We start from the raw sequence: 12,089 nt of genomic DNA, 5'->3' as shown, positions 1-12,089 counted from the left end.
CAGGAGAAAGCCCTGCAGGGACACACAGTGCCCAGTGTGCTCAGCTCGTCAGAGGGAAGGCCGAGAAGTGTTTTGATTGCAACGTGTAAGTGCCTTCATGGGGATAAAATCCAGGTACTAGAGGGCCCTTTAATCTGGCTGTGAAAGACAGACCAAGGACCAGCAGCTGGAAGCAGATCCACAGGAGTTATATTTAGAAAGGAGGCATGTTGTTAATGGAGGCAGAGAGAGGAGATGGAGTGCCCAGGGATGACTCAGACCAAGGCTGGGCCCCCCTTGGCAGAAGAGCTGAGCCAAGCCCAGGTCAGGAGGGTGCAGGGGGGCTGAGGGTGAGGCCTGGCTGGTGATGACAAGGCAGGGTGGCCCCATCACAGATGGGGAAACTGAGGCATGGAGGGGCAGATGTCTAAAAGCCAAGCCCATGGGCTGGGCTGGGCAGGGCTGGGGGTTTGCACACACAGATCAGGTGTCTGTGCTTAGGTGTGTCCCCCAGCATGTCCCTGCTGACACCCAGTGCCACCTGGGGCAGCCCAGGGTAGCCCACCTGGCCTCCATCTGTCATGCCAGAAGGGCACAGGTTTCCCGTGGATCCTGTATCACATCTGCCAGCCCTGTGGAGATGTCTCAGGTCCCCCCAGAGCTTCTTGGATTGCACCAGGCACCTCTGCTGAGGGCCCGAGTTCCACCCCTCGTTTGCAAGCCCTGCTTTTGGCACAGTAATTATTGGCACAGACACTCCTGCTCAGAGCAGAGACTCCGTGTTTCATGTACCTCTCCCCAGGCACTTCATTACAACAGTCCAACACGAGCACTGCTCTGATCCAGAGCCCCTGGAAGGCTCCCTCCTGCCTCTGGAGGGCTGGTGCTGAGGTACTGCACGTGTGGCCACTTCCCTCAAGGCACAGACGTTCAGGCAGAACATCTGATATGCAGGGATCAGTTCAGTTGTGTGATGAGGTGATTCAGTGCTCAGGTAGCCCTGTCCCCTGACTGTTACTCAGGGGACTGAGCCCCACAGGGTCCCTGTGGGTCAGGCACTGCTGTGAAGTGGGGCTGGTGGGGTGAAGGTCATCACAGAGGCATCACAGAGACATGGAATGGTTTGGGTTGGAAGGGACATCTCGTTCCAACCCCGTTCCATGGGCAGGGACACTAGACCAGGCTGCTCCAAGCCCTGTCCAATCTGCCCTTGAACACTTCCAGAGATGGGGCATCCGTGGGATCTGGCTGCTCCTGTCTTTTCTGGTGCTGGAGCAGTGTAGGGAGGTAAAGGCAGAGGCCATGGGTGCTGCTGACTCTGCTTTAGGGCTCTGTTAACTTTAGGGGACAGAACAACAAACCAGTCCCATGCCCCAGGGCAGTGGGCATGGTCCCAAGGCTGCCAGAGCTCAAGGAGTCTGGACAACGCTCTGAGGGACAGGGTGGGATTGGTGGGGTGTCTGTGCAGGGCCAGGAGTGGGACTGGATGATCCCTGTGGGTCCCTTCCAGCTCAGGGTATTCTGTGATTCTCTGATTCACTTCACTTTGCGCCACTGGAGATCTCAGCTGACACAGAAGGGCTCATGTGAGCCATGGGACTGTTCTGACTGCGCTGGAAAGACTTTACCTTTCTCTTCTATGGGAAGATTTCTGTGCTTCGAGCCAGGGAAGCAGCAGGAGCTGCACAAAGGGCTGTGCAGTGGAAAATGTGGGCTCGTGGCCACTGACTCACACCTGTGAGTGCTGTGAGAGGCTGTGGCAGCACCAGGAGTGCTCTTTGAATGAGCTTTGCACAGGCAGGTGTGGCATTTACCCATTGTCTGGAGGCACCAAAGCACATGCCCAGCATCTCTGCCCTGGCAGGATTCCCATGGAAGCGGCTGTGTCAAGTCTCAGCTGGCTGTGGAGGGAGATGCCCCCAGCCCTGGCATATCAGCCTGGGGAAGGGCAGCCGTGCCCAGGAGCAGGAGGTGCTGGGAGCCCGCCCCTGCCAGAGGAGCAAACTCAAAGGCAAGCTTGATGGAGAGAGGAGATCCTGCTCCTGTGCTGTCTGGCAGCAAAAACATGTGAATGAAGCTGTAAAAGCCCAGGTAACCCCTCAATTTGCCCAGCTCACCAGGGGCTGGCGAGGAGTGGCAGGGTCACGGCGTGCAGGAGGCTTTCCAAGGTGTCTCAGCCACGTCCCTGGCTGTGGAGCTGGGGAGGCACCTGCCAGCCTGCCTGGGAGCTTTGGGGATGCTATTTCCTGGCAGGTCTCCCTCTGCACAACCTGTGGTGTTGACAAGCCCCACTGAGGGTTGGGAGGGAGCCAGTGTCTGGCTGCCAACCATCTCTCCCCTCCTTGGCTCCCGCAGCACAAAGGGCTGCAAATCACCACTAAAACATAGTTGGTGTGTGTGCCTGTGTCCCCTGGGGACACCCCATCCCTTTGTCACTGTGGCACAGACAAAGGTTATGCTCTGTGGAGCAATTTGTGCCAAGCATGTGCCTGTCCCACAGTGGTCCCAAAGAAGTGCCTGGTTTTGGCTGCTCCCTTCATCAGCCTCCTCTGGGAATCCTTGGCTCTTACCCCAGGAATAAAGCCCCTGTGACCAGGCTGGAAGACAACACTTGCAGGCTCACCAGCCCCGCTGGAGGCCTCTAAACATGCAAGGTGATGAGTCTACCCCGGGGGAAGGTGTGGCAGCCAGCAGTTACAGTGGGAAAGGTAAGTGTTCTTTAAAAAGAAAGTAAAGGTATTTAGTAGATGGCAGAGATAGAGATGTCTAGAACAGCCTCACAGCAGACCCTGGTGTGATCCTGCATGCCCAGCCTCCTCCAGGCAGCTCTGCCCCTGCCCTCTTCTCTCACAGCTGGTTGTTTTGGTCCCCTGGCTGGGGAGAGGTGAGCCTGGCTGGCTCAGTGACAAGGGCTCCTTCCCAGGGCATGGTGCTGCCATCCCCTCCAAAAACACACCAGCTCTCTTCCACTCCAGCTCTGAGCCCACTGGTGTGTCTCCAAGTTGGGTGACACCTCCTGCAGCCACTCCTGGTTAAGTTGTTGGTGCTTTGAGACCCCCCAGAGCAGCCCGGAATGGGAGCTTTGCTCTGCTCTGTGCTGGGAGTGTGGGTGGGGAGAGCCCCTGCAGAGCAGGGACATCCCGAGGATGTCCCGGGGATGGCGGGAGGTGGGGACGGGACTGCCAGAGCAGGGCAGGGGGGTTGCACTATTGACCTTGAAAGGTCCCTTTCGACCCAAATTACTCTGTGGCGCTCTGAGTCCGGGCTGGGGGGGAGCAGGGCCGGGGGTGGGTCTGGCTCGCAGCGCTCTCCTGACTACAACCATCTCCTGTGGCCTCTCCCCGAGGCCCCAGTCGGGACCTGCCGGCTGGAGAAGGGCTGATGGGCTGCGGATGGGGCAGCCCGTGCCCAGCAATGGCCAGGGCGCAGGGAAGGGGAACAGCGCACCCGGGGGCCCTACTCCTTCCTTCCCACACCCAGGAGCCCTCTCCCTCCTTCCCACCGCCGTCCTCGGCAGAGCCGGGGGGCCGAAAGGAATCACTGCCCCTTGCCGTGGCAGCATCCCCCTCCCCAGCCCTCTCCCCGGGAATATTTGAAGCACTGGGGAGACTGGAATTCATGGGGAAGCTCGCTGGCCTTCCTCCAGTCTCATCAGCATGACAATTGCTCTCTCGCCTGCTCTGTTTCAGATCCTACCCTTAACATTTAACCACTCCCCATTAATTTCCAAATTGCCACACACATCGCGGAGTCATTTCTCCCCTGCGCTGCTCTCAATGCCGGGGCCGGGCTATTCCCAGGGAGGCCGGGGCCGGGGGCAGACCTGGCTGCGGACCCCCGGTCCCGGGAGGGAGTATGGGAACAGGAGGAGAAGGGAGCTGGGGACCCGCCACTTGGCTTTGTCTGGTGGCAGACACATGGAGCACATTAGCAGCCTTTCAGTGGAAGTTTGATCGATGGGGAAGGCTTTCTAACTGACTATCAAAGCACGCATGGTATGTGAGAAGCAGACACCAATTAGTGATGTCTTTTTAAAGGCTGCCTTGTTAAGAGGGGAATAAGGGGAAAGAATGAAATTGGCCAGAAAACACGGAGCTATTTAACCTTAATTAGAAGAAAGGTGTGGGCTTTGTGAAAAGGCCATTTCTGAAAGGGGTTTTTCTCTCTGGGCATAAAGAGATCCTGCCTACTTGTTAGAGACTTGTTAGAGTTTATAAGGCTGGGCAGGAGGCTAACTTGTAGAAATGCCTTTTATGCCACTTGAATGTGTGGCTTGCTTATTATAGTCTGCCATCCTGCCAGGGTGGCTGGTGGAGAGGAGAGGAGAGAGCAGCAACTGCCAACTGGCTATAAATTTCATGAACATCATAAATGTAAGTGCTTTCTGGAGAGCTGTACAGATTGCACATAAAAGTCCCCCTTCTGTCCCTGTAAACTAGAAAGAGGGCTTTTTTGGCAAATTAAAAATTGTAGAGTGTCTTCCATGCTGAGCTAGGAAGCAGCCCAGGCTACAAATCCACCGCTCAAAGTCGCAGCCGCGCAGGGAGGTCTCTGGCACCGCCACTCCCACGGCCACCGTGACCCGAGGGAGCAGGACCCGGAGCTGGGGGGGCTGCAGCCAGTGCCAACACCTGGGGGGACGCTGTGCCTGTCCCCCGCTGCCAGGGCTCCAGGGGGCTGTGGATGGTGCCACCTCGGTGCTCGCCCGGCTGCCAGCAGGCGAGGCACGGCAGAGCGTGTGCTGGATCGCGTGCGGCTGCACAGACAGGCAGCAGAGGAGTTCTGGGAGCCGTGGGACCGAGCGGCGCTCCTGGCTCTTCCCCAGCCCTCCCCGTGACCTTGGGGAGCCACAGCACCTCTGGGACTCGGTGTCCTGGCTCCCGGCCGGGCCGGAGCGGGCAGTGCCCGGGCACGGGGCGCGTTGCACGCAGGGCTGGCACAGCGGCTCGGGGGCCGTGTGGCACCGAGCCAGGAGGGCCCTTGGAGAGGGGAACACGTGCTCCCCCCTGCCGCGGACCCTGACACCGGACGCGGTAAATAAGCATAGAAAGAGGCATTTTCCCCATCAGCTGAACAAGCCTGTGCTTTATCCCCGCACTGCTGGGCTGGGCAGCCCTGCCAGGAACATTCCCAGGCTGCTCCTGGGAAAGACACGGCGCTCGTCCCTCCTCGCAGGGCTGTGCCGGCCTCGAGGGTCCGTGTTGGGATGGCGCCTGCTGTCTGCACAGCCCAGTGAGTTCAGCTTCTCCCTGCACGGATCAGGGCTTTTTTTTATCCTCTTGCTGTTCAATAAGGACCATAAATATCATCTAATGACTGTGTGGAGCAGGCATTTAAAGCAGTCATGGCACACGCACACACGCAGTGTGATGCTCCCACCAAGCACCTGAGTCCTGGGGAAGGTGCTCCTGCACAGGGAGCAGGAGGATGTGCTTCCAGCCCAGGCTGATGGCCACGTCCAGCTCACAGCTCCCCACACCAGGGAGGGCAGAGGGGCACAGCCCCTCTTTGGTCTGGTTTGGTGGTGTCAGCCATTCCTGCAGAGCTGTGAGGGCTGCAGTGCTTGCTCAGGGTCAAAATTGCTTTTGGAGGTATGGCCAGATGGGGCTCACCAGGAGTGCCCCATGGAGACACAGAGTGAAGGAGCCCTGACACCACCCTGTGCCAGTGAGGGATGTTGGTCCCCTGAGGCAGCTGCAGCCTTTGTTTCCCACGGGCTGCTCCCATTCAGCATCAGCTTCTGCCTGAAGCCTTGCAGGAGTGGATGCAGTTTTACTTGGAGGCCACTGTGGGCACCGCTCCCAGATGTTTTGCAGCTTCATTCCACATCACAGAAACCTAGAACATCCTGAGCTGGAAGGGATTCCACAAGGATCATTGAATCTAAAAGGATCATTGAGTCTAACTCTTGTGGTCCTGCACAGACACCCCAACAATCCCACCCTGGCCCTCAGAGCGTTGTCCAAACCCTCCTGGAGCTCTGGCAGCCTTGGGGCTGTGCCCACTGCCCTGGGGAGCCTGGGCAGTGCCCAACCAGCCTCTGGGGGAAGAACCTTTGCCTGAGATCCAACCTGAGCCTGCCCTGGCACAGCTCCAGCCATTCCCTGGGTGCTGTCCCTGCTCCCCCAGAGCAGAGATCGGAGCTGCCCCTGGGGAGGAGCTGCAGCCCCCGCTGAGCTCTGCCCTCAGCCTGCTCTGCTCCAGCTGCACACACCAAGTGCCCTCAGCTGCTTCTTATATGGTCCCTCCAGGCCCTTCACCATCCTCGTGTCTCTCCTTTGGATGTTCTCTAATAGCTTTAGATCCTTCTTTTGTTGTGGCACCCAAAACTGCCCCCAGAACTTGAGGTGAGGCTGCCCCAGGGCAGAGCAGAGCAGGACAATCCCCTCCCTCGCCCCGTTCAATGCTGGGCTCAATGTTGGCATCACTTCAGCTCCTTCCCTCCTCTGCCACGGAGCTTGGCCTGCCATCACATCTCCTAGAGGATCTCCCTGATCCAAACAGAGTGTGGGTGCCAAGCCCTTGGGGCTCCTTTCCCTTTCTGCAGAGTGCACGTGCCTGAGCTCCCGGGATCAGCAGGGAGTTGTGGCTTCAGCTAAATAAGAACCAGGGCTCAGCAAGGCTGCAACTCCAACGTGACAGCATGTCAGTGTGTGGAGGAAGCACCCTCGCGCTGAAATCCAAGGAAAAGCACGTTTCCTGGGGCTGAGTGCTGATTTCCTTGCAGCCACCCAGTTTCCCAGCTGCGGCACATCACACTTGGGATCGTTCAGCCAAATGGGTTTGGGTTTGGGCAGCCCAGCTCTCTGTCTGGTTGAGGTGCTTCCCCAGCATGAGACTGGAATTCCTACTGTGTGCTGGGGCCCCGGATCTGCAGGGGGACTGTTTCTGCTGGGAAAGCAGCCTGTGATCCTGTGATCCTGTGATCCTGTGATCCTGTGCACAGGCACTCAGTCACTGGCACAGCTTCATCCTGAGCCAGCCAGCTCTGGGACACAGAGGAGACACAGCGTGGGCACACAGCCACAGCAGGCTGGGGGCCATTCCCAGGTGTCAGGTTGGACTTGGCATCCTGCTTTGAAGCACAGAGAATTCCCTGGACATCGCAGGGACTTGTGTTGTACGTTCCCTGCCCTCAGTCTGCAGCAACTCCCCTGGGCACGTCGGGTTTACCACGGAGCTGAGAGGGTGAGCCCCACGTCTGACCCTGCAGCAGCGAGGCTGGGCTTGTCACACTGGGGCTGTGCCAGGATGTGCTGGAAGGGATCTGGGAGCCCACGGAATATCTGCACGCCCTGCCGTGCCACACACCCCCCTGCACCAGCCCCACTTCTGAGCAGCCGAGTGCCAGAGGGGATCATTTCCACCTCCGTGCCGATGCTCCCAGATGCCTCAGCCCTCCTCCCACCGCGGGGCTCCCCCGTTTAACCCGGGGCCGTGCGTGTCCCGCGGGACGAGTGGGTGGCAGCGGCGGGGGAAGGCAGACGCGCCGGTGCCAGCCGCTCCCAGCCGCAGGGACGGCAGAGGGTGAGGTCCATCCAGCCCTTCCGGAAGGCGATCCTCCCCCAGCGGGGCTGCACAGACCTGCCAAGCATGAGGGAAATAAAACACGGAGGGCTGCGAGCCCGGCGTTCCGGGTGGGCAGCTGCCCGTGACCGCGGCTCCGGACGGGGCTGTCACCGTGTCAGCCCGTTCCCAGCCCAGGAACACGCTCTGCAGCGGCCCCAGGGGAGCTCGGGTGGCCGTGCGGACATGAGGATGTTCCAAAACCACAGCTGAAGCCCCGTGCAGTTTTCCTGGGGAGGCTGTGCACCCCCAAAGCCGCTGGGCTCAGGCAGCGAGTTCTCCTCAAGCCTCTGCAGGGGTGGCTGCGACCCCCTGCAAACCCTTGTCGTGCAGAGACAGGCTGGGTTAGAGCGTGACCTGTCCTCAGATGACTGAAGTTAAACCAAAATAACCCCAGCCCGAGCCAAGTCGGACTGCCAGGACAGCCTTTTGCATCAGTTCCCTAAATTAGAATAATACTGAAGTGGAGCTGGCACGGGGACAAGGCTGGCGCTGCGCGGGAGGCAGGAAGGACACCAGCAGATTCCCAGGCCCCTTTGGCAGCGGTGGGTCGGGCTTTCTCCTTCGGGAAGAGGCTCTAGAGGCAGGGACCAGGCTGCGGCAGGGCTGACAGCCCCTCTGCCCGGCCCAGCACTCCCAGGCACCCCGGCCAGGAGCGCAGCCCCCGGGCAGAGCTGCCTGCGTGCAGCGCGGTGCCGGCCGCGGGCTCTTCCCTGGCAGCACTGAGCAGCTCTCCTGCTCCCGCCGGCTCCTTGTCCCACTTGCAGCGTGCTGAAGCCTGATGTGCCCGGCTTGGGCCTGCACCGAGCCCTTGGGACTGCACCGAGAACACCCCCGGCCCCGTGACACGAGGGGACCCCGCGGAGGGTGGCAGTGGTGCCACTGCCCGGGGCCAGGGGCTGCAGCAGGAGGGCAGGGCAGGGCAGGGCTCCCATCTCAGCACTGCCTGCTGTGACATCCTGGGGGGGGGGTCTGGCCTGGGCACGACCCTCATCCCCAGGGGTGCTTTAATCCAGCAAAGAGCATGTGGGGACAGCCCTTCACGTGTCCGCAGGGGTGGGGAGGCGCTGCTTGGCCTCGGGATCTGTGGGATTTAAATCCAAGCAGGGATGTCTCCCCAGATCAGAGGGGCTGAGCTCACCCCACCCTGTGAAGGGGATGCTGCACCCGCTCCATCCTCCACCCCTCTGAGGCTTGGTGGAGGAGTCTGGGGAGAAAGGCACTTTGGGGTGTGGTTTGAGGAGCGCTGAGGGCCCCTGTGGTGTCTGCTCCCAGGGCAAGGCAGCAGGACAGGGGTGTATCAGGAACTTTTTTCAGCTCTTGGGTCAAAGACATCTCGGTTCTCCCTTCCACATGCCAGGAGTCCTGCTTGGGCCCTGAGAAAGGCTGGGTGGTGGCTGTCACATTGTCATTGCCTCTCTACAGCGGCACAAAGCCCTTGGGGTGCTGTGAGCCCCCTGCACACACCACAGCAGGATGAGTTGTGCCCACCAGGCCTGTCCCCCAAAAGCAGGGCCATGGGCACAGCGTGGCAGGGAGGATGCACGTTGGCACAAAACAAATGTGCTTAAATGGGTCTGCCACAGCCAGAGCCCTGCAGCCTGTCCTGCTGCTCTGTCTGGCACAGGGGAGGCAGGAGCAGGTAGAGAGGTGGGGGGGTCAATCCCTCCCATGGTCATAGAACCACAGAATATCCTGAGCTAGAAGGGACTCACATGGAAGTCCAACTGCTGGCCCTGCTCTGGTTGTGTCAGTGCAAAGTACTGGGGTTGGGAGCAGGGCAGAGTCAGACCCTAACACAGGGTTTGGGGTGCCTGTGGTTCCCCTCAGGAGCCCCCTAAATGCCCCAGAGTGTGTCATGTTGGTGATGCCACTGTGTCTCGAAAGGCTGGATCTGGACAGTGCCCAAGGAACTGCAAAGGTCAGGAGCAAATGGGTGCTGGGTCTGTGCTGCAGGAGCAGCTTCTCACATGGTCCTGCCACACTGAGGTGGCACCACGGGGACCCCCAAGCTCTCATGGTGACAGGAGGCAGCTGCAAACCACCAGTCCCCTCGCTGGAAGAGTGCCCTGGCTTTGAGGCACAGCTCAGTCCAAGTGAGGACTAATGCAAAACATCAGGGTTTGGCAGGAAAAGATTCCTGGGGAAATTCCAGCCTGGCAGAACGAGAGCTCGGCATGCACAGGAGGGGGTTGGGTCCCTGAGGGCAGGGACTGGGCAGTGTCACTGTGATCTTCCCCCTGGTTTAAACCAGAAATCAGCAGGCACTTTTCCCCACAGAAACATTTCCGTGTTGGAAGTGAAGCCAAGGAGCCATCACCACCCTGGGAGCAGGCACTGCCATCCCAAATTCCCTATGCTGGGCAGATGGAGCAGCTCAGGGGGGACCTGCCACTCAACCACAGCAACACCAGCCCCTGTCACCAGGGCAGTGCCAGCTGCTGACAGGCACAGTCCTGGTGGCTTTAGGGATGGAGTCATTTTGCTGCAGTTGCATTGGGGAAATTGGGTGTCTGGTGTAACAGGGCACAAGATTTCCCTTAAAATCCTTGCAAACATCTGGGGGCATCCTATGGAGGGGGGATCAGAGGATGTGCAGAACTGAGGTGGAAATCATGGGTCATAGAATCATGGAATGGTTTGGGTTATTCCACCCCCTGCCATGGGCAGGGACACCTTCCACTAGCCCAGGTTGCTCCAAGCCCCATCCAACCTGGCCTTGGACACTTCCAGGGATGGAGCAGCCACAGCTTCTCTGGGCAGCCTGTGCCAGGGCCTCCCCACCCTCACAGGAAAGGATTTTTTCCCAATATCCCATCTAAACGTACTCTCCTTCAGCTTAAAGCCATTGTCCTTCAAAGCTGTTATAAAATGATTTTACTGCATCTGTGCAGCTTGAAAAAACAGAGATCCCTGAGTTCCTGGTTCTGCCCTCCCTCCCAGGGACACAGAGTCACTTTGGGCTGTGCTGTGTTTTGGAGAAGCTGCCCAGAGCCTTTCCCACAGCACTGGGACCTGCAGGAACCCAGCTCTTCCTCTGTGGGGGCATCCATCACCCACCTTCCCCCTGGGAGGGATCTTTCAGCCTCAGCTCTCCCACAGCAGGGGGAAGGAACCCCCCCAGTTCACAGGGCACTTGAGCAGCCCCCCACAGCCCTCCCTGCCAGCAGTGGGGGGTGTGCTGGGGGAGTGGGGACCTTCTCAAGGGGAGGAGGAGCAGCTGGATCCAGCCACCTCTGTGGCCCTTGGGCATCTTGCTGGGAGCTCTGAGTCCTGGCCCTTGGAGGTTCTGATGGACATCCCAGTGTACTGGGAGTGTTGAGTCCTGGCTCTCAGAGGGTCTGATCTCATCCCAGCCCTCCTCTTCCCAGAGCTGACATGTCCCAGGTCCTGTGCTCCCTCTCCCTTCCTGTTCCTGGATGCAGTCGCCCCATCACGTTCCTGGGATTTCTGTCCCCCCAGGGGTGTATTTAGTGAATGTCTGGCCGGGACAGTGGCTGATGTCTCTGCACTCAGCTGCCTAGGCTGAGTGAGGATGGGCAGCAGAGTGTCAGTCCAAGGGGTTCCTGTGCCCCAGGAAGGAATGGCTGGGCCAGGGGCAGTGGGGAGGGGGACAGAGGGCTCTGCAGCCTCACCAGCCCCACCCCGGCCCTCTCTGGCCTCAGCTGCTGGAGGCAGGGGGTGGGGGAATGTTTTATGTGATCCTCAAAACTCCCAGGGAAAACCCTGAAAATGTGGCTGAAGGGTCAGAAGCCAACAGGGCTTTTGAAGGACGTGTCCTTTAAAGGTTGTGCCAGGGCCCTGGGACTCTGCCTTCCCATGGCCTTCGTACCCCCACCGGGAACGGGGGATGCTGGGGGGGCTGCTGGGAGCTGCTGTCCCCAGCTCCTGCCCCTGGGGTCTGGAGATGCTCTGGAAGGTGCTGTGGGGCAAATCAATGGGCTCCAAGAGCAGGCAGGGCAGGGCAGCAGCTGAATCCTCGGTGAGGGGCTCAGCCCAGCCCAGCTGGGCACTGCAGGGAGGGGAAGGAAGGGCTGACTGAGAGCAAGGGCTGGACAGGAGTCACTGTCCCCATCCCAGCTCCTGTCTGTCGGGGTGAGGTGACACCTCAGTGACAGGCCCAGCCCAGCATGGCCCCTGGGATGCGATGATGGACAGCGGGCACAGGAACAGAACTGGAATGGGCTCAGCCATTGGAATGGGTTGCCCAGGGAAGCAGTGGATTCTCCGTCCCTGGAGGTTTTTAAGATAGGACTGGATGTGGCATCAGTGCCATGGTCCAGCAACTGCAGTGGGAGTGGATCAAGGGTTGGACTTTATGACCTCGGAGGTCCCTTCCAACCCAGCTGATTCTATGATTCTATGATCCTATGAAGTGTCCCCTGCATGGAGAAGCAGGAGAAACTCCTTGGAGAGGTGTTGTACTACGAGGATAGAAATTTGGCAGAAAATAAACCCCCTTGGTGGGCGATCCTCAGGGATCAGAGGGGCTGGGTGTGGCTGGGCTTCATTTCTGATTGGAACCAATCCAGCACGTTGAGCCT

General features: G+C 59.5%; 1 long non-coding RNA gene across 1 annotated transcript; it reads left to right on the top strand.

The window, feature by feature from the left end:
• Nucleotides 1–1,117: 1,117 nt before the first annotated feature.
• On the top strand, nucleotides 1,118–2,834 carry LOC135402266 (uncharacterized). Its single transcript, XR_010425070.1, has 3 exons — nucleotides 1,118–1,266; nucleotides 1,844–2,070; nucleotides 2,480–2,834. It is a non-coding gene; the product is annotated as an uncharacterized LOC135402266 (long non-coding RNA).
• The last annotated feature ends 9,255 nt before the right edge of the window (nucleotides 2,835–12,089 follow it).

The sequence above is a fragment of the Pseudopipra pipra genome, chromosome 24, assembly GCF_036250125.1.
Source record: "Pseudopipra pipra isolate bDixPip1 chromosome 24, bDixPip1.hap1, whole genome shotgun sequence".
In the NCBI taxonomy this organism is placed as follows: domain Eukaryota; kingdom Metazoa; phylum Chordata; class Aves; order Passeriformes; family Pipridae; genus Pseudopipra; species Pseudopipra pipra.
The sequence above is the reverse complement of the archived record's forward strand: the minus strand, read 5'-3'. Positions and strand labels throughout refer to the sequence as shown.